At 40.8% G+C, this 25410-nt stretch overlaps 1 pseudogene across 1 annotated transcript; it reads left to right on the top strand.

The window, feature by feature from the left end:
* The first annotated feature begins 753 nt into the window (after positions 1-753).
* LOC311608091 (nucleobindin-1-like) lies at positions 754-9428 on the top strand (annotated as a pseudogene). Its single transcript has 3 exons — positions 754-919; positions 1583-1836; positions 8354-9428. The product of its transcript is annotated as a nucleobindin-1-like (transcript).
* The last annotated feature ends 15982 nt before the right edge of the window (positions 9429-25410 follow it).

Below are 25410 nucleotides of genomic sequence, written 5' to 3' on the forward strand. Positions count from 1 at the left end.
GCATGCAACAGATACGATATGGAGAGATTTATTTGGGGAGAAGGGAAATGAAGAGGAGTTAGGGCCTGAGTGGACCATGAGGGTAAAGAGAGGCAAAAACAGAGAGATAATGGAGAGAGAGAGAGAGAGAGAGAGAGAGAGAGAGAGAGAGAGAAATGGAAAAAGAGGTGCCCCTTAGACAAAGTGTAAAAAAGAGACAAGGTGAGAGATTGGCCCCTTATAGTTTGGCACACACCTGGTGGTGGCAGGCAAGAACATCAAAGGTTGCTAAGCAACCTAGAGGCAGGCTGCTTATATGTCAAGAGAAGATCCAAGTGTCAAGGGACACCTCCATTCAAGTTATTGACTAAGGAGATCCCAGAGGTCTCCAAAACAATACAGGCCATTGCTGCTGGCTGTCCACTAGAACTAGAAGACGAGAGCCTATTTTCGAAGACAATACACACTTTGGTCACAGGACATAGAGAAATCAAGCTGAAACAGAGCAGGAAGCTTACTCCCTGCCCTCTAGCTTTTATAGTGCCAGGAGGTGCTATGATGACCCTGAAGTAAAAAGGTCGTAAAACGTCTTATGCGGCTATGGATCCTGCCAGTTACCACAGCAACCTTTGAGGAAGATGCAATATGGGCATGGCTATTATGGGAGAAACCAATCACTCCTTGATGGATGGGAAGCATGTGGTAAGAAGGGAATTTTAGTTTAATTGTATGAACCTGGTCAGAATCGCTTGGCTATGGAGATAATAGGAAACTATGGTTACTGTTTTACCCGAGGCTAGGCACCAACATTCCTTCATGGACGAAGAGGGACCCATGAGGCTCCATCACTCCCTGAGGGATTATCGGCGGTTGATGATTGTTAAAAGCAAGGTGTCGTTTTCTTCAGTGGTGCAGCCCTTGATCAGTGGTTCACGGTTAGGTAAGTCACCTCCCACTCACAGTCATGCTGCAGCTAAACCGTCACACATATACACTGAGACAGGAAAGTAAGGGAAACTTATTGGGAAAAAGAAAGAGCTCAGGAGACGTAAAAGGATTATAAAGAGGAAGGTGGTAAAAAAAAAAATGACTCAAATTCATTACATATGCTCAAAGTATAAAACAGTATAAAATAAGGAAATAAATGTATGCAATGCAAGGCCATTTTAAGAATTAAGGCAAATCGGGGGCTGGAGAGATGGCTCAGCAGTTAAGAGCACCATCTGCTCTTCCAGAGGTCCTGAGTTCAATTCCCAGCAACCACATGGTGGCTCACAACCATCTGTAATGTGATGTGCTGCCCTCTTCTGGCCTGGGAGTGTACATATAGGCAGAGCACTGTGTGCATCATAAATAAATAAATCTTTTAAAAAATTTAAAAAAAAAGAATTAAGCCAAATCAACAATAACTTGTGCATCAGGACCTGGATGTGTTTCTGACATAAGCTTCAGACCTCTCTAGCAAACGTGCTAAAAGAGAGAGAAGTGCCAGCCATTTGTTTCAACTCCCACCTACTAAACAAAATTTCCTCCCACAGAGCACAACGCACGCAGTGTGTGGTGAGAGCAGCTGAGTGCCTATCAGCACCACGGTTTGCCTCAGACGTCACATACGGCTCCATGTGTGAAGTTAGCAAATCCTTCCAGCTCTACTGCACCAGTGGATATGTGAAGCTGGCTAATCAAAGGATAGTCAGTCTCCAGGAACGCAAGTTCCGTTCGGACGCACAGTTGCTGGGGAGAGGAGGAACTCCTCCCGCCCTGGAACAGGAAGCCGTGTGGGAGGACGGTCTGCAGAAACCAACTGTGCATGCAGCTTACAGACATCTGATCCCATTATTCAAAGACTCTGAAGCCGTCAGCTGTGGCCTCAGCTATAGCATCCTTTGGGCTTTTTAGCTAAACGTTCCAGTAAGGTCCATTTGAAAAGTACTTTATGCTATCAGCTTTACAACAACAACAACAACAACAAAAATATATATATATATACAGAGAAAAAAAAACAAGCTTCCCCCTCCCCCTCCCTTCCTCCTTCCCTCGCTCCCTCCCTTTCTGCTGCCTGCATATCCATGTAGAACTTTCACTTCTCCAGCACCATGTCTGCCTGCTTGTTGCCATGTTCTCCATCATATCAATAGTGGACTAAACCTCTGAAACTGTAAGCCAGCCCCAATTAAATGATTTCCTCCAAAAGAGTTGTTACTGTCATGTTGCCTGTTCACGGCAATAGAATGCTGACTAAGACACCAAGATATCTCGGTATTGGAAGAAACTCCAGTGACAGTCTCTGCCCATTTCATGATTTCTCTGAGGTCAGGCACTGCTGCCACAGTCCAACTCCCTGGGATGGGAAAAGAGGAACTCTTGCTTCTAGCTTATCACCACAAAAGGATTTATTCTTGTCAGGTGCCACAGTGTTAATTAAAAATGTCCACACAGACTTCTAGAGAGATTTTCAGGACAAAAGTCATGTCCCCAAATATTTCACTTTCTAGTCCAGGAAAAAAAATGTACAGTACTTATTTAATAAGATAAATCTGATCCATTGACAAATTAAAGCTAACATATAGGTAAGTGAAAATATGATGTTTTCATTAAGGTAGTGTCTCCCCTGGTACGGCTGCCCTCATAGCATCTTCGCTTTCCCCCTTTAGCTATGCACACTTTGTTGTGTGTGCATCTCAGCTGGTGGGTAAACTACAGCATATATGCTCCTAATAAGTTGCCTTCTACCACTCAAGCACTTCCATTTCCGTCCTCACTTCTGTGCTGAAAAGTCACTTCTACAAATATCCTTCGTGAAAGATAGCAGGGAATTGAAATGGCATTTCACTACCAGTGATTCAGTGCCTCCGCTCATGGAAGCAGCTGACACTCTACAGAGCTAAGACATGGGTGCTGACATGTCTGAGGAAATGCGAGGCATGAATAAATAGTGGCCCCCAAGTGCAGGAAACATGTGATGCCCTCTCTGGACTAATTGACCTGCCACTGAACACTTCATTGTGTTTCCAAATGGAGAAAATTCTTAGGCGAGCGAGCCTGAATATAACATAAACATGAGGTGGCCTTGCCAACAGAAAGGGAAATCTTCAGGCATTTGAGAGGATTTCCAGATCTGTCAACGTTATCTCAGCCCTCGTGCAATGTCTGTATTAAGAAAGTCGTATAAGTCAGTCTGTGTTAAGAGAGAAAGAGGTTCAGCCTGGGCCACAGTGTGAGACTCATGTGTGTGTGTGCGTGTGTGTGTGTGTGTGTGTGCGCGCGCGCGCGTGCGTGCGCAAGCAATCTGTGTGTGTATGTCTGTCCATCCAGGTATCTTTCTGTCTGTCTGTCTGTCTGTCTGTGTCTGTGTCTATGTGTCTGTGTCTGACTGTGTATGTCTGTGTGAAAGAGAAAGAAAGTTGTCTGTGTGTGAGAATCTGTATGTGTCTGGGGGGGCAATTAATTATAATCTTTGAAAGAAAATGCAGAATGATTTAAAAAATTGCATACTACCACATTCCAGGCACTAAGCCAGACTTGCATATTGGGGTAAGCAATGGAAAAAGAGTCTTTCTACCCAAATAGCATATGCTCTGAAAGTTCAACTTCAGCATTGAGGAATTTGTGAGTGCTATAGAAACATTAACCTTATCAACAGGATTAGGAAGGTTTCTTTGAGAGACTAATCACTGAGTTGAATCTTGAGAGATTAAAGATTAACTAGTTGAGAGAACTGGCACAAGAAAGGTATTCTTACAAGGCAGAAAAGGTGTGTGGTAAATACAAGAGAAATGAGGCCCTAGATAACCAAAAAATTGGTATGCCTAACAATGGACTATAGGAAGCATGGTTTTTATATAAGGGTTCTCCAGAGAAGCTGAACCAATAGAAGATAGATAGGTGGTAGATGGATATGTACATAGATATGTACATAGATGATATATAGAGAGAGAGATAGATATATATATAGAAAGAGAGATATATACATATATATGATGATTATAATGATGATGATGATAGATAGATAGATAGATAGATAGATAGATAGATAGATGATAGATAGATAGATGATAGATAGATAGATGATAGATAGATATAGATAGATAGATAGATAGATAGATGATAGATAGATAGATAGATATAGATAGATAGATAGATAGATAGATAGATAGATAGATGTGAATTAATTAGGTGAATTAGCTCACTTGATTATAATTACTAACATGTATCATTTGCCACCTGGAAAACCAAGGAAGCTGGTAGCATGGTTCTGCTTAAGTCCAAAAGCCTGAGAACAATGACATCCAATATAGATCTTAGGACAAGATTGAAAACCTGAGACACTGGAGGTGAATGGACGAGATCAATACAAGTCTCACAGTCTGAAGGCCAGAGAAGATGAAGTCCTGATGTCCAAGGTGAAGAAAAAATGAATGACCCCTCCCCAGGAGAGAAGGATTAACTTTGTGCCTCTGTGAGCTTTATGCAGGCCGTCAGCTGGTCAGAGAGTCATCACACACTGGAGATGGAGACTCCTCCTTACCAGCCCACTAATTCAAAGGCCTGCCTCTTCCAGAAACATCTCACAGTCATACTCAGAAGTAGCAATCTACTCGCTGCCAGGATATACCATAGCCCAGTCAAGTTGATCCCTAAATGTAAGCATCACAACATTCAAGAACATGCTTGACATGTTTAACACACCCAAGCTGGACTGTCTTCTATGTCTTCCCTACTAGAACATTCTTCCATCTTATAAACGGGAACTCTAGAGCATAATATGAATTAGACTAAATCTTTCCTCTCTCAGTTAACATTTTTCTCCAAATGTTCCCAACAGCACTTGGTCGTATTACAAAGTGAAAAGCTGAAGTCCTTATAAAGGCCCCCAAGTCCAGATCACAGTCTCATCTGCTGTTAAATCTCTGTCGTCCTCTGTCATTTCTCATACCTTCACTTCCTATACCTCACACCTGACCTGACATCCTAGAACTCCTTGTGGGAAACATGTGCTGTCCTTTCCATGTACTGACCCTTCCCTCAGCCTATAGGCTCTTCCTTGCTTATAGCCACATGGCTCACATCCTCACCTGTTCCAGGTCTTTACCTCAGTATCTTCTAAAGAGAGCCTTCCTCTAACTATGCTTTTAAGCTTTTAACTTCCCTTCCTCTTTACCTTGTTTGTTTATACTCCTGATATATCACATGTAATAGTTGTACATGATTGTCTGCATGGGGACATATGCATACACACATACACACACACACATACACACACACACATTTCACACACTTACACAGGCACTAGCGTGCACTCCTTTTAAGGACTCATATTGTCATCAGTTTTAGTCACTGTGGTATCCCTGACCATAGAATAGTGCTTGCGACATAGTAAACACGCAGCAAAAAGTATATGTTGAATAATGATATTTATCTTAAGGTTGTTCATTGAAGGTTTAAAGTATGAAGTCATAATCCAATAAAAAAAGTTTAGTTGTCTTTAGCTACCCAAAGAATACTGCATTTTCATAATGCTAGAAGAAGGGTACTTTGGGGGAAGCGTAGCTGCTCTGAGAAAACAAGCTTGTCTTCACGTCTAAGAAGAGTGTAGTAAACTAAAAAGTTATGCCTGCTAGCCTTGGTAATGACTTGGTGTCATAGGCAGCTTCCTTCCATTTGATGGTTCATACCATCCGTCTATGATGTTCATGGTCTGTCTCTCTCCATGCCATAAGACAAGACGAGAGAGAGAGAGTCTGGCACTGAGATAACGACTGAATGTTATGCAATAATACTGTATGGTTTGCCAGAATGTTGTCATAAATGTTATGTAATAATTCATACATAAACCTACAACGTTAGTGGAATCACATGAGCAAGAACATGGAGAAATCCTGAGATTGCCAAAGGGTGGGATGGCCTACCGGTCCTGTTGTTCCTGTTTTTAGCTACAGGGATCATTCCAATTGAAGCCACAAATCCTGACTGAACTCCAGAATCTGAAAACCCACCAAAAGTAGTTTTAGGCACTGCTATGGATAGTGTAATCAGCAGCCATAAATAAACAAACATTTGGTAAAGATTTTAGACAGTCTGATTGCACCAAGAAGACACAGACCCGGGATCTGCCAGCTCAGAGGACAGTTTTCTCAAGATGTCTCTCTGTCAGATACTGGTTAGGAAGAACTGAATACAATCCTCCAATAAAATCAAAATGCAGCTAATCACAGGCAGCTCTTAATCCAAACTATCAGATTTCACCGCCTGGTTTTTCTCTAGACAGATTGTTATTACACCTAAGCCTTCAAAAAATGACAATTTGCTTTATTACCTGAGAAAGCATGGATTCCCATGATAATTTCATCGTCTGACCCTGGAGACACTAAGAGCAGCACCTCCTATTTCAGCATAAACTGGATTAAACACTATCTTCTCCCAAGGATAATGAGTTTGTTCTGAAGTTCATCACATAACTAGATGGAACTGTTACTCAAAATAATAATAATAATAATAACAATAATAATAATGATAATCAATGCCTTACTCTTATGCTTTTCTATATAAAGTAGTGATGGAATTATGGTATCAAAAATGTGAAAGTATAAATGGAAATATTAGCTAAATGAAGTCCTCATTTTTAGTCATAGATAGATCAAAGAAACTCACCAAAAACCTAATGACGGTTCATGGAAATATGAGAGGTCAAAAGTTTCTAAAAAAAAAAAAACAAGTTCTTGCAAGTGCATTTCTTCTATGAGCATGAAAATGACACATAGATATCGCTACAGAACTTCAGGAACTCCCACATTCAATGAACTTCTATACTGTTGTCATGCTTATGGCTTTTTGCTCCCTTGAAATAAGAAATGTGACCAACCGACAATGCCTCTCCTGAGAGCCACAGACCACTGAACAACATGCATGAGAAGTTCTCTTTTGACTTGTTGGTCACGGCTGTCTAAGAGACTCCCAAAACATTATAAGCTATCGGATTGCCCTCGGATGTCCCGCAGAAGTGTAAAGTAATTTCTTATTTCTGAAGACACCTGGCACTTCAGACACAAGGTCCAAGGGACCCAAACTGGATTTGACCCTGAGGTACCATGCACACTTCCAAGGGAGGGAGACACCAATAGTCCTACCCACATAAGATGTCTATGAAACAACAGTCACCGACATGGCCAATAACCCTAAGAGTACAGTAGTGGCTCATTCCTTGGCGATAATCAACAGCTCTCTAATTAACACTTAAGACTTACCAACAAGGAGTAAATCGTGCATGGTACTGGAAACCTTCCCACCACCCAAAGCTAGTGAAATCTTAGGTCTTGGGGAACTTACAACCCTCACTTTAGTAAAGCATCATTCTTAATACGTATGTTTATACCTACAGGTAAGTGTCCTTCTCACTCCTCATGAAGGAAACTTTTCTTTGAGATGGACAAAGACCATTACAAAAAAAAAAAAACTATAACTAATCAAAATGCAGAACACATTCCCAACTGCTCTATCTAGATCACATTTTCTGAACCTAAGGTTTAGGGATCAATCACTGCAGAAGTGAACGCAGAAGACAGTCTAAGAGACAGCGATTGTGTCCCCCCTAGAAATGTCAGAAGCTACACCCATGAAGTCTTACCAGCATGGCTGCCTAAACGTGACCTGAACAAGAACAATACCAACAAACATCCTAATGAGGGAGAGGAAAAGCTCATGAGGTCACAACCCTAGACAAAGAATTACAGTTTGCTAAGAAATACTCAAAGTAAAAGAAATACTAGCTGGGCATGGTGGCGGACGCCTTTAATCCCAGCACCTGGGAGGCAGAGGCAGGTGGATCGCTGTGAGTTCGAGGCCAGCCTGGTCTACAAAGAGAGTCCAGAACAGCCAAGGCTACACAGAGAAACCCTGTCTTGAAAAACCAAAAAAAGAAAGAAAAAAGAAAAGAAATACTCTTCCCCAGGGAAGAACACAGTAATTGGTTATTCAATACCAGATGGTCATCCTGAAAACATATACATATAATTAACATTATACAAACTAAGCCAGTTGTATTTATGTATTTAAAAATATACATAAATAAATACATGCATGCAGGATTCACACATACATACATACATACATGTATACATACATACATACATACATACATACATACATACACACACACATAAATACATACAACAACTAAGAGGTCATTAGTTTGAAAGAAAACAAGGGAGTACATGAAAAGAGGTTGGAGGGAAGGAAAAGGAGGAATGACAGAGTTATATTAAAATCTCAAAAAATGTTTAAATGTTATTTGCTTAAATCCAAAAAAAAAAGGAAATGTACCTAAACCTTAACTTCACCTACATTCATCCCTGCACACAAAGAAATGTGATTATAGCTGGGGAAACACCCTGCTGTGCTAGCGGTGCCTGTGGACCATGTGGCATATCATCAAGAGGGCAGCCGGGCAACTGAGAGCCCGCGCATGGGCCTGTGCCACCACTGGTACCTCCAGGAGGTCATCAACGCACTAGAGACTGATGGACACTTCTGGAAGAAGCTGCAAACTGCTACCGCTGAGGACATCAACAGTGGAAAGCTGAGTTGAGAGCTAGACTATGTCAGTCACCATGTCTGCACTAAGCTAATGAGCTCAAGGGACAGGAGGTATCAAGGCTGCGGATGCCGCTCAAGGCCAAGATGGATGCAAAGCACAAGCCCAACCTGGGAGGTGGACCACCTGAACCTCCTGAAGTAGTTTAAATACCTGGATCCTCAGAACCAGTACATATTTGAGGCTTGGGGCCTAGAGCTGTTGATCCAGAGGGCTACCTGAGACCTCATCCAGTATGATGCTGCACATCATGAAGAGTTCAAACGCTATGAAATGCTCTGGCAACATGAGAGAATATGTTACCTGGAGTCTCTGCAAGAGAAGCAAGAGGAAGCCAAGAGGAAGATACAAGAACAACAGCACAGACACCGGAAATACCCCAAATTCAATGTCCTTGGCAGCCGCCCAGCTGAAGGAGTTGTAGGACGAGCTGGATGGATTGGATCTCAACAGGTTCAACCCTAAGACCTTCTTCATAGTGCATGGTATCAATAGTGATAGTGTTCTAGATGAGCAAGAATTGGAAGCTCTCTTTACCAAAGAGTTGGAAAAGGTATACAACTCAAAAAATGAGGAGGATGACATGAGAGAGATGAAGGAAGAACAGCTTCATACATGGGAGCACGTGATGAAGAAGGTGGGCACCAACCAAGACCACCTTGGGACCCTGGAGGAATTCCTAGCATCCACACAGAGGAAGAGTTTGGGGACACAGGGAAACGATAGAAGACAATGGAAATGTACCCCTGCTTACATAGAAGAGGAACGGATGTGTTTTGAGGAGGAGGAGCTTGCTGCCCTAGAGGCTGAGCTGTATGCCAAGGCCCAGCACCTATATGAGTGTTTGGGCTGCTGGTGAAAGCTCATGATATAGACAATGCAAGGTTAAAAAGCCAACACCCTATGAGCATATACAGGGGGGAGGAGATCCCCCTCAGCCACAGTCATAGGGGAGGGGAGTAAGGGGAAAATGGGAGGCAGGGAGGAAAGGGAGGAAACAAGGGATGGGATAACAATTAAGACGTAATATGAATACATTAATAAAATATATTTTAAAAATAAATAAATAAAATGAAAAACAAAAAGCCAACACCACAAAATTTCTCTATCATCTCCAGAATAAGGTTCTACTTTTTTCTAACAGACAAACAGAAATATCTCTTATCCCACGTTTGTACACATTGTCATAATCATTTATTATACATTCTTTAATATCACTGGCTCTATTTTGCCCTCCATGATACATGTGAATGCACGTGTGCTCACACCTGTAAACACACATCCTAGCAAGAAGGAACTAGCTGATGTTCATCATATCTACATAGTTGTTTCAAATCTCTAAAGTTCTGTTCATCTCTTTCCCTATCTAACCTGTTTTCCTCCCTTTTAAGACATGACACGGTAAACATCACTTTTCTTTTCCCGTTTTTGTAAAATCTGGCTATTTGTTGATTCAGAGGTGGTGAGAATGGATTGGTCCTTTCTTTTGTCTCCCTGTCCTTACTTAACTGGGAGCAAATAACCTTGTTTGAGTATTTCTTTTGCAGAGCCTCCTAAAATACATGGTTGGTCTATATATGGAAAGAATGGAAGGCAGAGGGATAGCCCTATACATTAGCAGAAATATTTAAAACTCTGACTGACAGTAGCGATGGCGCTTACCTGTCCTTACCAAGGACAGATAATTTCCCACTTTCTGCTATCAACGTCACTTTTAAATAAAAAAGAATATAAAGGGCATCATGAATCATCTCCAAATCATAATGTGACATTAAAATGTTGACTGACAAGCAAATAAAATCTTATCATAGAAGCAAGCTTTTGGCTGACATAAACAGTCTACTTTATAAAGGTGCCCACAGAATTTCAAGAGACAGTCCACAAAACAGCAACTCGGCGCAGTGCATGGCTGTGTGTTCAGTGTGCATTCTATGCCAGAATTCTCTAGGAATCTCCTTTGGTAAGAGCGCATCCACTCTGTATTCCACACAGGAGGGCTCTGTCAATCAGTCAGACTCTTTAAAGGGATTAGAAACCCAACGTGCCAACCTGGGGCACAAGTAAAGGGAAGACAGATGTGTGTTCAGTGTGGAGAAATGGACAACAAAGTTACACGTCTCTGTCCCTGGGAACAGATGTAGGCTGAGTACAGCCCAAGAGAGAAAGCTAATGCTTGCTTAGGTTTTAGCATTTACTCTTCATTAATTTTTAGTCAGACACTATTATCCCAACTCTATGGATTTTTTTTCATTTTTTGTTTGTTCATTTTGTTTTGTTTTGTTTTGTTTTGTTTTGTTTTGTTTTTCAAGACAGGGTTTCTCTTTGTAACAGCCCTGGCTGTCCTGAACTCACTTTGAAGAGCAGGCTGGCCTTAAACTCACAGAGATGCCCCTGCCTCTGCCTCCCAAGGGCTTGAATTAAAGGAGTGGGGCACCATGCCTGGCTCAACTTTTGAACTTTTATAATAGATTTGCTTCAATGTGTAAATGCATTTTATATATATATATATATATATATATATATATATATATATATATAATTCTGTAGAAATTTCTAAACTAACATTAATGGTTATCCAATTATCATCTTATGCATGAAATGCTAAGGATAAAACATGCCATAGAGGACTTAACTGTAGCCCAGGTTGTAATGTAATCCATTGTTTTAATATAGGCCTTTATGTCGATTAACAAATAACTTTATAGAATTCAGTGCAGAAAGAGATAGATCATTTTATATTTTTAACAATTAGGAATTTTGTCATTTCAAGGACCCTTTATTTGATGAAGGTTATATTAAGTAGAGAGTGAACAGAAATAGTATCTGGGATTACAGAATGGGTTTTCAGAAGACAGACCTAATTCGCCCTCATAATTTAAGAAGGAAGTTCAATAACTATGTTCCCCATTTTAATTTCAAATAATGGCCAGTGGTGCTCTGCCTGCTGAGGAGACAAGAGGATAATCAACCCCATGAAGTGACAAAAAGCTTCTCAAACACACCTTAAGCAGAAAGGGGAGCCAGCATGGGTTCATCCCCTAGCCTGAAGTACTAGTGACATTCTGCAGTTTTATTTCCAATCTTTTTTTCCCCTGGTGCCACTACCAAAATCACATAATCCCATTCCTAAATACTTCAGAATTCTTTTTTTTTTTTTTCAGAAAACATATGTCGAGATTTATTACAAGTAATTTTACCTGCTCAGTGCCATAAGTTTATCTTAGAATGAGATAGTAATTTGTTTAACACTAAATAATACAATATACTATATAACAATAATATGGCCAACACTGTTGCATACTGTGTATATCCAATGGGGGTCCCACACATGATACTGACAAGTGTTACAGTAATGTGCTAATACAGTTTGTATAATAATGAAATTATCATATTCCTGGAAATGTAGACTTTCTACCCTTTAGTAACAAACAAATACACAGTTAGATGATAGATAAACAGATAGATAGGAGAGAGAGAGAGAGAGAGAGAGAGACAGAGAGACAGAAAAAGACAGACAGAAAGACAGACAGACAGAGACAGAGTCAGGTGAGTCAGTTTTAAAGTTCTTGGCCAGTCCATGTCTGCATCCAATGGGAAGGGGAGGTAGATATCTCAGCTTAAAGATGGCCACATTCTCCACAGTTGTGTGGAGAGCGGGGTCTGACTCTGACATGAACTTTGGTGCCCCATATTTGACCACTTCCCCTGATGGGGAGGCCTGGTGGCACTCAGAAGAAGGGGAAACAGGCTCTCCAGATTAGACCTGATAGCCTGCGATCATATGGTTGAGGAGGAGGCCCCCTTCTGTCAACGGCCTAGTGAAGAGGAATAGGGTGAAAGAGGGAGGGGGAACGGAAATATACAAGTGAGGGGATAATAGTCAGGATGTAATCTGAATAAATTATTTAAATTTTTAAAAAGATGGTCATGTAGGCACTCAGAGGAAGGATAGCAGGTTACCGAGAAGAGACTTGATACCCTAAGAACATATATAGGGGGAGGAGGTCCCCCTCAGTCATAGACATAGGGGAGGGGAGTAGGGGGGAAGCGGGAGGGAGGGAGGAATAGGAGGATACAAGGGATGGGCTAACAATTGAGATGTAATATGAATAAATTAATAAAATAAAATTTTTTAAAAAGATGGTCACATAAAGAGCAAGAATTGTTTCTTACCCTTTTACTCAATCTAGTCCCTCAACAGACAGGGTGAGACTGCCCACACCGTGGGGAGCAATCTAATTTACTCAACTTACCAATGTACATGCTAATCTTACTGGCAAATGTGTGAACACAAGTAAAGATAAAGAAAATGGATTCAAAGAGGAAAAACAAGCAATGTGTCTGAGAAAGAAAAAAAGCCGATCAGTGATGTTAATTGCATATTATCTTCCAATAAGGAAGGTCTTTCCAAAGTTTAGGCAGCCAGCCATGTTATACAACTCTCTGCTGGAGAAAGAAAACAGAAGTAAAAGGGACTTGGTGACTCACAATGTCACAGTCACCTGGGTTTGTGAAAAGGATCCATTCAGGTCTGAAGATGGGGCACGGAGTATTCCGTTGTTTATCTAAATGCTAAGCCCATCTGCTGTTTCATTCAAACACAATCTTTTCCACCTGACACTGTGGGAAGTAGATTAGCTTCTGTCTAATCCATCCCAAATGGCTCCACCGAAAGCTGCTTCAGGGCTGGCTCTAAACGGAAGGGAAGGTGGATTCAGACGTGGACCATGGCTCCCTGTCAGCAGATCTAGCAACTGCTATAAAGATGGAGATGAGCAATGAGCTCCTCAGTGAAGGGAAGAGCACAACAAGGAGCCTTCCCATCCTCTTCACACATTCCTCCTTCCAGCAATTGCTACAGCCATCCACACCCTCAAGGTGAGAACTGGGCCTCGAGAGACAGGCTTCACCATCACGGGTACCATGAAGCATCACACAGAATGAACCATAAACAAAGCTGCCTTGTACCTAAAGTCAAGTCAGGAAGAGACACAACCGTGAGGACAGGGAACAATGATGCATTTTTAAACATCCCGAAAGAGGATGTTATTTACAAACACTTAGAATAATTCTGTCTCTCTAGTGAATCGTTGGGATTGGGGTTGGATGACTGGAGGGGAAAAGCCCTGATAAACTTAACAATCCAAAAGGATTTCCTCCTGGAAGGTTAATGCAAGGACAGCAGTGTGAGCGACTGCTTTCACCATTCCAAGAAGGGAGATGGGGAGTCTCACAAGGAACACGCAATCTGACAGAGGAAATAACCAACAGCCTTAATAATGCTGTGCAGATATTTTTTTCTTATCCTCTCCTAAGCCTAGAAGCTACGTTCTATTTTTACACATTTGGTTTTTGTTTTTGCTTTTGATTGACAAGAAAGGACAGCAAGGTAAAAGCAGACTGGTTCTTTAATAAATTGCTTGACTACACTTCTCAGATCCTAGGGTAGGTGGAAAATCTACCTATGTAGACAATTTCTCTTCCAGTTGTCTGTTGCTTCCTTCCTGTGTGAATAGATGCTTAGCAGAAAGAAACAGAGTTGATTCAGATGCATTCTTTATTCACGTAACCAAAATGCTGCAATTTGGGGTATTTCTCAGTAGGACTAGCAATCAATACACCTAAGCTGCTGTAAATCTTCTTGATAAGATAGTTATTCAGAGATTGATCTAACCAAAATCTTAGGTCAATCGTTGCATCTTTTATCACAATTTTTCTTTAAATAATATATAACAAAGGAAAAAGCTTTAGAAAATATTTTCAAGTTTTCAGATAGCCATCTGTGATGGGCTGAGTGGTTGTCACAAAGGAGAAATATAAACCTATATCCCAAACTTTAGAACCCGTGACTGTTCTTTTATGTAGAAAATAATATTACTTTGTGTGGCAAAGATGCTGATAAAGATTCTGAGGACCTGTCTGGATTATAAAGGTGACCATAGGTGCAATTTCACAAACCTGTCTTTATAAGGTAGAAGTAAAGACAGAATTGTGAGGTAGTGACAGGAGAGAATCACTAAACTGAAAGCTACTGAATGTCAGGGCGTGCTGAGCGTCCTCAGAACCTAGAAAAGATTATAAGCTGATTGTCCTCAAGAGCAACAGGAGAGACTATACCTGTGCCAACATTTTGACCTCTATTCTCAGGAACTGGGGCAGAAATGATTTCCATTGTTTTTCTTTTTTTAATTTATGCATATATGCATCTGTGTGTGTGTGAGCCATATGTGGTCAGAAGAGGGGGTCAGATCCACTGAACTGGACTTACAGGTGGTTGTGAGTTACTGATACAGGTACTGGGATCTGAACTCGGGTCCTGTAGACTAGCAAGAAGCACTCTTTTTTTTTATTTCCAAGAAGCACTCTTAACTACTGAGCCACCTATCCAGTTCCCAGAGTCCCATTGTTTCAAGCCACCATGTCTGAGATAATTCCTTACAGCAGTGACAGGCATGAAAAAAAAAAAACTATCTCATTCATATTATCTCCTTTAGCCCACAATAAAAGATTAGACCAGTGTGCTGGCTTGTGCTAGAGAGCCAAGACTTCTAGCTAGAGCTACCATATCAGGAATTGATGCCCATAAAAAGTCAGCAAAGAAGGCTCAGACAACCTGACTTTCTTTGTTAAAAGTCTATAAATGAGAGACACAAGAACTACTGCCAGCTCATGTTGGCCCCCAAAGCTACAGAATCACATTCAATGTAGGCTGGGGATGGTCCCATGGTAGGTACAGACTAGAGTCCCAAGAGAGTGAAATGCCATCTCTGCAGTCTGAGGAATGGGAAGACAGAAGGCTGAGTGGCTCAGCTCATACTCCACAGAGAAAATGTACAATAAGACAAAAATGCTCTCATCTCCCTCTGAGTTATAGAGGCCAACCACTCACTTTCTTCAAGCCCAAATTTCTATGGTGAACCTCCTTCTCTCTTGCATTTGCCCCTCCTGCTGAGCTGTGCACACTGCTAGGCAAGCCTGGCCTGGTCAGCCTTTTGCAGCCCACAGGCTCCTCCAGTGACTGCCAGTCTGTCCTTTCGGCTCTTGAGGGGACTTGTCTGTCCCCTCTTGCTCCATTCCTTTGATTCTTATTTTCTCCTCAACCCAAAGAATTTTGTTCTCAGTGTATCACTGAGACGGTTCTTATGAAGTTACAGATGACATCAAGGATCCTCGGATGCCTGGTCTCCCAACAGTGTGGGCAAAGCCAATGTCTCTTCCTTCTCCCTTTCTGAGACTCCTCCTTTGTCTCCTATGCTGACATTTCTTCATGAGATTCAGCCTTCAATTCTAGATAGCGTCCTCTAATCCCTTGGTTTCAAGGCTAACTCACCTGTGAACCTTCAGTCTAAATTTGTTCCTATTCAATATCTTCTCATCACTGTTTATTAATTTTCTTACCCTTTGTTTGGCCAGATAATTTTTGATGCTCTAGCCCATACCTTCCTAATCTACTTATTTTCAATAAATAGAGCCAATATCTACTTTATAGTTTCTGTAATATAATCTCTCTTCTCCATTTATATTCCATATCTAATCCAACAGTAAGTCTTATGAGCTCACTCACCTTTAGACATATTCTGAATTTGACCAGCCCTTACCACTTGACCGTCATCCCATAGGCATTGCCATTAAATGATTACAAGAGCCTCCAAATCATAAATAACAACAAGCAGTTACCACCTTTTTGTATCACATTGGGTGAATTACCACGTCAAATGGAAATTAAAACTCAAAGGATCCAGGATACCCTGTCTGACCTGTTTTCCTCTTACATTTAGGATGTCCCTCTGCACAGCTGGGTTCTACACTGGAGCTGTTCCAGGCTCATTTTCTTTGTGTCTTTACCTTCAGCTCAGTTTCATAGCCGTTCATCTTACTGTTTCATCTACTTGAAGTATCTTCTCCAGATCTTCGTATGCTTCCCTTGCCTGCTTAATGAATGTGACCTCAGAGGAAATCTCCCTGACCACCTCACTCAAGGAAGCCCCCCACCCTATCGCTACTTCCTATATTTCTCAATTTTATTTCCTAGCATTTTCTAGCATTTACATTTGTTGTATTATTCCACTTGAATGTTTAATGTCTGGTTCTCCTGTTGGAATATGAGCTCTTTGAGACAATGACTTTGACAATTTTGTTCCTGTGTCCCCCGAGTACTTAGTCTATAACTGATATTTAGCAAATGTTCACTTACTGACTAGCTGTAAGGCAGTCTGAGAACTTTTTCATTCCTATTTCCCTTAGGCTTGGTGCTACATCATCCTTTGTCTATAACACTATATTAATGTCCATGCCATTAATTGCTCTATTCTTTTAATAATCTCCTCTATATGTGCCATTCTTGAGTTTCTCATCTTAACTGCTAAAGGGCTTTGATTTAAAATTTGTTTGCAATGATTCTATATGCTGAATTTGAACACAAATCAAAGATCCATGCGCACAAGGATAAACATCTGAGTGGGAAAAGCAATTTCAACCCTGCATTCGCTTTGTCTATGCTGACCCAAAAGCTTAAAAATCTGACTTCCAAATCACACCATGGGACACCCCGCTTTCTACAGCCAGGAAAAATTGGAGATGCTCCTATCCCCAGAGAAGAGACAAATCATAAAAAGGCACACCCCTTGTCTGACTTGCCGTATGAGCTTCTGCTTGAGCATAACTCTAGCATAAGAGTTTAATCACTAAGTATAAGGCAGTGTGAAAATAGCACCTACCCAGGATATCAAGGGCCTGAATTCCAGTTCTGAGACTCTCTCTATTCAGTGTAGTGAATTTGGCAGGTGGCTTTGTCTCTCTGGGGCCTTCCTTTCTGTAGCAAAGGGGGATTCAACCCATGGGCCACAGCTCTCTCCCATAAGCTAATAATCGATGAATATCTGTGCACCTGTTTCCTTTTTGTTGCTCTGATTTTAAAAGCCACTTTCTCTTCTTGCTTTCCTAAGAGATTTGTAACTTTGGAACAGCAGCTGTCTCAGTTATGCCTGCAACCCACTTCTGTTCATGCAGGAATGCACACTGTTCCCCAGGCAGAGAAATGTATGATGGTCGATTTGCACCTTGCCGTTTGGCTATATGCAATGGCAAGTGGGAGCTTTATTGGGTTCACAGCCCTGAAGGGTAAGCAGGCATTCAATTCCTTTTAGCCCAGAGGTGTTTTTTTTTTGTTTGCTTGTTTAGTTTGACTCAAAAACACATTTACTCGGGTGCTCAATTACAAAGTGAAATGTGACTCCACAGAACTAAACTGCGTGCAATGAAATTCAAATAGCAAGCCATATGCTTCCACACAGTCAAGACTTTGTGCACAGATCTTCACAAATGGGATAGAGTCTCATGATAGTCCATGTATATGCTAAATATATGCATGATTTAATTGACCTCTTCATAACTAGACATTCATTTGAAGCCCAATATAGTGAATTTCTGGATACCAAGGTCTTACTCAGCAAATTTCTGAGTTGGTTTTCACTAGTCCTGATCTATTTTTAGTCATCCAGCATCCTCTAGAAAAAGAAGGTTGCAGACCAGGAGAGCACAGCTCCATATGGGTCACTTCCTAGATGCATTCAAACTCATCCTGTGCAAAACCACAGAACTGAGCAACACACCTCCTCCCTGCAAAGGGATGGAATCACCTGTCAATGAACTAGTGGCTCAGAGTCTGTGCTGCCTCTCCAACTGTAACAGGGCCAACAGTACCGTGACCTAGAAAACTCTTGGGAAATGAAAATTCACAGACACCACAAGGCATAAACCACAAACTAAAAGTGAGACGCAGCAACTGTGCCTTAACAAACCATCCAGGTGACTGTGAAGCACATAAAAGTTTGCAAACTGCTGACCTGGCATGACACTAACTACAAAAGTGAAAGTGGTTCATTATCCTCCATCAGATAGTGCTGGTTTATAAGAAAATAAGACCGATGAGTCTTGGTTTTGACCGTTTCATATGTTTTTGCAGATACCAGCAAAAGTTTCCACAACATATTCACCAATTACTTTGAGTCTGTAGGATATATGAGGCATAACGCAAGGTACTGGGCAATGACAATAGACAAAGTAAAGACTGTGGGCTACCAATGCTACTTGGTTTTTAAATGGACAATACCAAGGGGGAAGACGCTACAATGAAAGCATCAAATTCCCGGGTCCACCTAGATTCACTTGACCTGGAGAGGTTTCCCCACCACAGGAAACCAAGTGTCTTAGTTTGAGTTGCCATTTCTGTGGAGAGACACCATGACCAAGAACTCTTAGTGTGGAAAACATTTAATTGTTTCAGAGGTTTAGTCCATTATCATCACACATCATCAGTGTGCAGGCAGACACGGTGCTGGAAGAGCCAAGAGTTCTACAACTTGATCAGAAGGCAGCAGAATGAAAAATGCTGGCAGAGTGAGTTCTGTGGTGTAATACATCTCCCACCTTATGATGTCCTAGCTCCAAAACCTGGAGGTCTGTGGACTAGGACACAAGCCCATCTGGGATAGTGTTATGCTAGAGAAACAACGGGTTACATGAAAACAAAGTTTGAAAATGTTACTGACAGACTCCTGTGCCATTAGCATGACTCCTGTCCTTAGACAGGCATGAAATCAGAGAAGATAAGCAGAGCCCTGCCATCTTGAGAAGGTCAGGGGACCAACCCAGCAGCTTTGGGCTCCAATCGCCCTCAGCCCCCCAGCTCCTTACCAGCCTGGCTCATCTGAGACACAGAGCAGATAGGCAAAGCTGAGTCTGGCATGGGCCACAACTCACATTTGCTGCCATCTCAAGAAGGTCTGGCGGGCACCTGAGCAGCTTTGGGCTCAGATTTGTTGCAGCCTCCCCAACTGCTTACTGGCCTTGTCCAAATGGATAAAGACCTTGGCATAAAACCAGGCACACTAAGTATGTTATAAGAAAAAGTGGGGAAGAGTCTTGAGCTCATTGGCACAGGAGACAACTTCCTGAAGAAAACACCAACAGCTCAGGCCCTAAGATCAACAATTAATAAATGAGACCTCATGAAACTGAAAATCTTCTGTAAGGTGAAGGACACTGTCAACAGAACAAAATTACAGCAAACAAACTAAGAAAAGATCTTCACCAACCCTACATCTGACAAAAGGCTAATATCCAAGATATATATAAAGAACTTACGAAATTAAACACTACTAAACCAAATACTTTTAAAATGGGGTACAGAATTAAAGATAGAACTCTCAAGAGAGGAATATCAAATGGCTGAGAGAAACACCTAAAGAAATGTTCAACATTCCTAGTTATCAGGGAAATGCAACTCAAAACGACTCTGAGATTCTATCTTACACCTATCCATATGGCTAAGATCAAAAAATCAAATGACAGCACATGCTGACGAGGATGTGGAGAAAGGGGAACACTCCTCCATTGCTGGTGGAAGTGCAAACTTGTACAACCATTTTGGAAATCAATCTGGAGCTCTCTCAGGAAATTGGGAATAATTCTACCCTGAAGATTTAACCATACCACTCCTGGGAATATACCCAAAAAATACCCCACCAAATAAAGAAAGAATTTCAGACCAATTTCTCTTATGAACATTGATGCAAAAATACTCAATAAAAATACTTGTAAAACAAATACAAGAACACATTAAAGATATAATTCACCATGACCAGGTAGGCTTCATTCCAGGCATGCAGAGATGGCTTAATATATGGAAATCCATCAATGTAATCCATCATATAAACATGATCATCTCCTTAGATGCAGAGAAAGCATTTGATAAAGTCAAACACCCATTCATGTTCAAAGTTTTGGAGAGATCGGGGATACAAGGCACACACCTCAACATAATAAAGGCTATATGCAGCAAGCCAATAGCCAACATCAAATTAAATGGAGAGATACTCAAGGAAATTGCTCTAAAATCGGGAACAAGGCAAGGTTGCCCACTCTCTCCATATCTCTTCAATATAGTACTAGAAGTTCTAGCCAGAGCAATAAGACAACAAAAGGAGATCAAGGGGATCCAAATGGGAAAGGAAGAAGTCAAATTATCCCTATTTGCAGATGATATGATAGTCTACATAAGTGACCCCCAAAATTCCACCAGAGAACTACCACAGCTGATAAACACCTTCAGCACATTGGCTGGATACAAAATTAACTCAAAAAAGTCTGTAGCCTTCCTATACACAAATGACAAGCTTGCAGAGGAAGAAATTAGGAAAACTACACCCTTCATATTAGCCACAAGCAATATAAAAATATTTAGAAGTTACTCTAACAAAGCAAGTGAAGGACTTGTTTGAAAAAAATTTCAAAATTCTGAAGAAAGAGATTGAAGATGACATGAGAAGATGAAATTATCTTCCTTGCTAGTGGATCAGGAGAATTAACATAGTAAAAATGGCCATCCTACCAAAAGCAATCTACAGATTCAATGCAATCCCTATCAAAAACTTTTAAGACATTGAAAGATCAATTCTCAACTTCATATGGAAAAACAAAAAACCCAGAGTAGCTAAAACAATCTTGTACAATAAAAGATCCTCCAGAGGGATCTCCATACCTGATCTCAAGCTGTACTATAAAGCAATAGTAATTAAAACAGCATGGTACTGGCACAGCAACAGGCTGGTTGATCAGTGGAATCGAATCAAAGACCCAGAAATGAACCCACACACATATGGTCACTTAATTTTTGACAAAGAAGCCACATCCATTCAATGGAAAAAGGATAGCATATTTAGCAAATGGTGCTGGTCTAACTGGATGTCTACATGTAAAAAAATGCAATTAGACCCATGTTTGTCACCATGCACAAAAGCCAAGTCCAAGTGGATCAAAGACCTCAATATAAAACCAGAGACACTAAGTCAGTTAGAAGAAAAAGTGGGGAAGAGCCTGGAACACATTGGCACAGGAGACAACTTCCTGAACTCCAGAACTCCAACAGCCCAGGCTCTTAGGTCAACAATTAATTAATGGGACCTCATGAGACTGAGAATCTTCTGTAAGGCAGAAGACACTGTCAAGAGAACAAAGTGACAGCCTACAGACTGGGAAAAGATCTTCACCAACCTTACATCTTACAAAGGTCTAATATTCAAAATATATAAAGAACTCAAGAAATTAAATATCACCAAAACCAAATAACTCAATTGAGAAATGGGGCTTGGAACTAAACAGAGAATTCTCAACTGAGGAATATCAAATGGCTGAGAAACACTTAAAGAAATGCTCAGTGTCCTTAGTCATCAGGGAAATGTAAATCAAAACAACTCTGAGATTCCATCTTACACCCATTAGAATGGCTAAGATCAAAAACTCAAGCAACACCACATGCTGGCAATGATGTGGAGAGAGAGGAACACTCCTTCATTGCTGGTGGGAATGCAAACTAGTACAACCACTTTGGAAATCTATCTGGTGCTATCTCAGAAAAATGGGAATAGGGCTTCCTCAAGACCCAGCTATTCCACTCCTTGGAATATACCCAGAAGATGCTCCAGCACACAGCAAGAAAATTTGCTCAACCATGTTCATAGCAGCCTTATTCATAATAGCCAGAACATGGAAACAGCCTAAGTGTCCATCAGTAGAAGAATGGATAAAGAAACTGTGGTACATATACACTATGGAATACTACTCAGCTATTAAAAACAATGAATTCCCGAAATTTGTGGATAAATGTATTGAACTAGAAATGATCATAATGAGTGAGCTAACCCAGAAGCAGAAAGAGTCAAATGGTATATACTCACTTATATCTGCATACTAGCCCAAGGGGCATGTCCCATGAAAGTCTTCACTTACCAGGAAATTGGGACAGAGGGGAAGACTTCCTATTGGGACTCTAGGTGAGGGAAGCAAGGGAAAATGGGGAAATAGAAGGATCCAGAGGAGACTAGAAACCTACAAGAAGAACATTATGATGGGCAGATCTGGGCCCAGGTGTCCTGCTCAAACTATGGCACCAGCCAAGGGCAATATGTGCAGTAAACTTCGAACCCCTACTCAGATCTAGCCAATGGACAGGACATTCTCCACAGTTGAGTGGAGAGTGGGGACTGACTTTCACACATACTCTGATGCCCCATATTTGACCACATCCCCTGGATGGGGAGGCCTGGTGATACTCAGAGGAAGGATAGCAGGCTACCAAGAAGAGACTTGATACCCTATGAGCATGTACAGGGGGAGGAGGTCCCCCTCAGTCACAGTCATAAGGGAGGGGAGTAATGGGAAAATGGGAGGGAGGGAGGAATGGTAGGATACAAGGGATGGGATAACAAGTGACATATAATATGATCAGACCTGACAAGAAGCATTCCTCTCAGTATGCTGGACATTGACATTATGTATCCATCATGGTCCAGAACCAAATGCTTCAGTTACTGTTCCTCATCAGAACAAGACAGCTCCCAGGACACTTTCAAAAAAGATTCCAATCCCAATTGGTCCTGCATTTCAAACTGTCCCACACAGAACTCTATTTAAGCCTTTAACTTCTCAACATTTAGAAACTGGACCACAAATGTGATCCCTAGCTCGTTTAAATATTTCCCCAATTTTATTTGGGCCCCTACTAGGTATTATTTGTCTGAAATCATCCAGAAGAAATCTTTCCTTTAAGGGGGGCTGGGGAAGTTTTTGGTTGCTTTCTTGTGCTATATGGTGTTATAATCAATGGGAATTGGTTACAAGTTATTATTGGTCTTATTTAGAAAAAAAAAACAAGGTTAGACTAAGCAATGTCTCTCTTTTCCCTTATCTTACATTCTTAGGTTTGAAGATAGGGGTTGAAAAGAAAGAAGGGGGAATATAGAAATATATAGAGAAGATAGACCAAAAAGTAGATTAGTGAATCTACCCCTCAACTTAATACCTCAGTTGTCACTCACAAGGTTATTTTTAATTCACTGGTATAGAATTTTGTATATAGATGCAAAATAAGTTAATTCTAGATACAGTGGTATAGAATTCTAATATAAGAATTAGTCTTCACACATATTATATATAAATATTTCTACTCTGGTATGAGGTATTGTACCCATATAGCTCAATTATAATACAAGGTTTACTTCCAATATTTTGAAAGTGCTAATGCAGGATGTTTAGGATAAATACGTTATACAAGTTAATTGTTACCTGATCAAATTATGGCTATGTCAATCACTAGTCTACTTTTATCACAAGAATATACATCCTAGTTGCAGCAGATAGATATTACTCTGTAGAAAAATAAGGTAGGATAGTTAAATAAGCTCTTCAAAAAAATCTCAGACACATGCAGAATATGGCATTTTAAAATATTTTATTATTATAAAGATTCACTGACAATGACACAGGTTAACTCCTGGCAACACCCAGCCTACCCCAAAGAGGATGATGAGCATCAAAGAACCTCCGTATGGAGGTGGCTTCAAATGTGCAAAACAAGCCACTGGAAACATACCCTTGTTTCTACAACAGACAGAATTCTGCCTAAAAGTGGGCAACCTTGGATGCAGGCAGAGTCACTAGCCAAACTCTGCCAAGACAGGGTAAGCAAGTCCACAATAGTTTCTGCCTCCCAAATATGTCTGTCAGATATATTGGGCCAGAAGGCTAATGATGATTCTCTCACATTATAGAGAATTTTTGGTGACTGCTCAGGCAGCAAACTGTCTCTGTCATCTTCTCATTTCTGAAACTGCTAACCTGCACTCCCTGTATATTCAGGTAATTAAGTTTATTCTTTCTCAGACTCAAATGGTATATACTCACTTATATCTGCATATTAGCCCAAGGGGCATGTCCCACGAAAGCCTTCACTTACCAGGAAACCGAGACAGAGGGGAGGACATTCTAGTGGGACTCTAGATGAGAGAAGCATGGGAAAATGGCAAAGTAGAAGGATCCAGAGGGTCCTAGAAGCCTACAAGTAGAACAGTATGATAGGCAGATTTGGGCCCAGGGATCCCACTCAAACTAAGGCACCAGCCAAGGACAATACAGGCGGTAAACCTTAAACCCCTACCCAGATCTAGACAATGGACAGAACACTCTCCACAGTAGAGTGGAGAGTGGGATATGACTTTCTCACATACTCTGGTGCCTCACCTTTGACCATGTCCCCTGGAGGGGGAGACCTGGTGGCACTCAGAGGAAGGACAGCAGGTTGCCAAGAAGAGACTTGATACCCTATGAGCATATACAGGGGGAGGTAATCCCCCTCAGGAACAGTCATAGGGGAGGGGAATAAGGGGAAAATGGGAGGGAGGGAAGAATGGGAGGATACAAGGGATGGGATAACCATTGAGATGTAACAAGAATAAATTAATAAAGTTAAAAAAAAGTTGAAAATGTAAAAAAAAAAAAAAGTTTATTCTTTCTTAAGTCTCTGATGCTGTTTAAGACCAGATAGTTTAGTTTTACAATTAAGCTTAGTTGTTTGGGCATTAAGATGTTTTTAGGTCCAGATAGATGTTTTAAGTTGATAATGATGAGATATGATAGATATTGATTTACATTCAGAATTTTAGATGCACCAAGATAGGAAGGATGTTTTCTTCAAGGCTGCCAAATACAAATGGCCAAAACACCATAAATGTAACATATATACAATTCCTGATTGTTTCATGGTTCTTCTTGCTGCAGGTGGTTTATTATATATGTGGAATAATATAAATGTATATGTAAAAATATTTAATAAAAATTGTAAAAAGAAAAAAGAAAAGAAATAAATAAATAAAAGAAAGCGTACATGGCAGCTATCATCCTGTCACCTCTGGGTAAATTTCTGGGACAGAAAAAGGATATCTTAGAAACATTTAATGAAATATCAACTTCAATTCATGATATATGCCCATACCAGTTTATTGAGG

This window comes from Acomys minous, assembly GCF_964271855.1.
Source record: "Acomys minous genome assembly, chromosome: 11".
NCBI lineage: Eukaryota > Metazoa > Chordata > Mammalia > Rodentia > Muridae > Acomys > Acomys minous.